The sequence below is a fragment of the Panthera tigris genome, chromosome B2, assembly GCF_018350195.1.
Source record: "Panthera tigris isolate Pti1 chromosome B2, P.tigris_Pti1_mat1.1, whole genome shotgun sequence".
NCBI classification, from domain to species: Eukaryota; Metazoa; Chordata; class Mammalia; order Carnivora; family Felidae; genus Panthera; species Panthera tigris.
In genome coordinates this window covers 120,055,472-120,058,245 of record NC_056664.1, presented here as the reverse complement: position 1 = coordinate 120,058,245, position 2,774 = coordinate 120,055,472, and the positions used below count along the sequence as shown (strand labels likewise).

The 2,774-nt window shown below is 39.8% G+C and overlaps 1 non-coding gene across 1 annotated transcript; it reads right to left on the bottom strand.

Moving 5' to 3' along the window:
• Positions 1 to 2,169: 2,169 nt before the first annotated feature.
• LOC122238906 lies at positions 2,170 to 2,276 on the bottom strand. The gene has a single exon (XR_006218054.1). It is a non-coding gene; the product is annotated as a U6 spliceosomal RNA (small nuclear RNA).
• Between the last annotated feature and the right edge of the window lie 498 nt (positions 2,277 to 2,774).

The following is a 2,774-nucleotide window of genomic DNA, read 5'->3' as shown; positions in this document are numbered from 1 at the left end:
TTACACAAATCACCTAAATGTGGGCTCTCCCTAAGGTTCTGTGGTTGCTTGTCTCATTTCTTCCTGTACATTTAATGATCATATCCATTTTCAAGTCTTTAATTAGCATTTCCATACATATAGTTCTCCAATTAGGTCTTGTGCTCCATTTAATTCTTAAAGGGCTAGCTATGAATTTTCATAAGCCCCTGGTCATTTCCATATGAATGTGTCTCACAGGCAGCACGTCAGTAACTAGATTCTTTACATTCTCCCTTAAACTAATTTCTCTGCCAACATTGATTATGATTGGTTATTGATGAGAAGGAAGAAATGGCGTTACAATGAACCAAAATTTCCAGAGGCTCCCAGCCAGATTAAACCAGCCCGGGCCTAAGTCATGCAGAAGAATGAAAATAAATTTGGTTTTATAATGATGATAAGGCAAAACCATAAAAATAACTCTTAAAAACAAGCATCAAAGTGAGAAAATAGCCAGTGTTGTGAGGTATCACAAATTATCTGTCAAAGACTTGTATTCTTTAAAAACTTATGGTGATTGGGATGCCCCTGGGTGGCTCAGTCAGTTAAGCGTCCTAATTTGGCTCAGGTCATGATCTCGCGGTTCGAGCCCCGCATCAGGCTCTGTGCTGACAGCTCAGAGCCTGGAGCCTGCTTCAGATTCTGTGTCTCCCTCTCTCTGTCCTTCTCCTGCTCTTACTCTGTCTCTCTTTCTCTCAAAAATGAATAAACATTAAAAAAAAAGAATATTAAGAAATTATGGAGATCAGAATCCAACCATCAAAAGGCACCCAATTAGATCATCTTTGGTTAGGGTTCAAATCATCTTAAATGGTAGGAACAGGCACTGTGTTCCATACAGCTGGTCAATAATCCAGATTCAGCTTAGTTTGTCTAACAACAGAGTCTTTCTTCTCTGAGTTTTGTAATAATGTAAGAAGGGCTGATACTCATCTGTTACGAACAGCAGTGATTACACCAAAGGTTAAAATTGACATACTTCCATTCAGGTGGGTAAATGTTCCAATTCTGTGATGTACCTCCTCAAGCCTCCTTTGCTCTTCTGCTGATCTCTCCTGATTTAGCTACTGAGCAGTTTATGCCTGGGGTAACAGGAGGGGTAGGAAGAAGGGGGAGTTTAGGAGCTTGCTCGAGTAATACAAATACAAATACAAATACAAATACATTTACAAATGACATTAGTTGTCAAAAAGTTTGAATATTGTCTGTCTAGAACCTGGAAAATTATCTTGAAAACGAGAATAGGGGTGCCTGGGTGGCTCAGTCGGTTAAACATCTGACTTCAGCTCAGGTCATGATCTTGTGGTTCATAGGTTCAAGCCCCATGTCGGGCTCTGTGCTGACAGCTCAGAGCCTGGAGCCTGTTTTGGATTCTGTCTCCCTCTCTCTCTGCCCCTCCCCTGCTTGTACTCTCTCTCTCTCTCTCTCAAAAATAAATAAAACATTAAAAGAAAAAAAGAAAACAAGAATAAAGATAGAGATAATGAAGAAACAAATTTAAATTCAAGGTATGAGTACTTTTTAATCCATTTAAGTAGGAAGTTGTAATAATTATTGTGATCATTTGTGTGAACTGTTTGAAGCATTTAAATATATCCAATGTATTATTTGGGATTTCGATTCAATGTGAGAATTTTGATTAAGTTAATTTGAAATCATTACTGAAATGCTTGAAAATTTTTTTGTTACATCATTGGCTTTCATTGGTTGTATAATAATGTTTGTCTTAATAAAAGAATGTAATTAATAAACTCAGGAAACTGACTAATATGCAAAGTACAAACAACAGGGATTGTTCCTGTCCAAGCAGGACTCTCCTTAAATATAAAAAATAATGCTATAAATGTGCACAACGACCCATGCCTGCTGTCCATCCGCAGGTTCCTTTTTCCATTTGGCAAATGTTTATTTCCACGTGTCAAGTAACAGACAATGGCCTGTAGACTTTATCACTCACCTGCCTCTTGTGCATTTTCATCTCCCTCTGACTCATCAGGATGGAATTCTAGATGCTTAGTTAGCCACAGCACAGGGTTTGGGACAGTGGACTGCGCTTGCAAATTGCAAATCAGCAGGTGCCAAGGTTAGATGGCCTTTTTTTTCTCCTTTCATGTCACACAGGTTTTGCACACATTTTATTTTATTTCTTTCAATATAAAAAGCTTCACGAATTTGCGTGTCACATTTGCACTGGGGCCATGCTAATCTTCTCTGTGCCGTGCCAATTTTAATATATGTGCTGCTGAAGTGAGCGCAGTTTTTTTTAATGTTTATTTATTTTTGAGAGAGAGAGACAGAATGTGAGTGGGGGAAGGGCAGAGAGAGAGGGACACACAGAATCCAAAGCAGTCTCCAGGGTCTGAGCTGTCAGCACAGAGCCTGATGCAGGACTTGAACTCACAGACTGTGAGATCATGACCTGAGCTGAAGTTGGACACTTAACCAACTGAGCCACCCAGATGCCCCAGCACTATTTTAATATTATTATTATTTTTTTTTTTACTAAGCTCTATGCCCAATGTGGGGCTTGAACTCATGACACGATCAAGAGTCATGTGCTCTACTGAGTCAGCTAGGCACTCCTCACACGTGTTTTGAATTCAGACATTTCTCTGACAAACTATTTTATAGATTTAAATGTGTGTTTCAAGGGGAGCCTGGGTGCCTCAATCGGTTGAGCATCCGGCTTCGGCTCAGGTCATGATCTCGTGGTTTGTGAGTTCGAGCCCCACGACGGGTTTTGTGCTGACAGC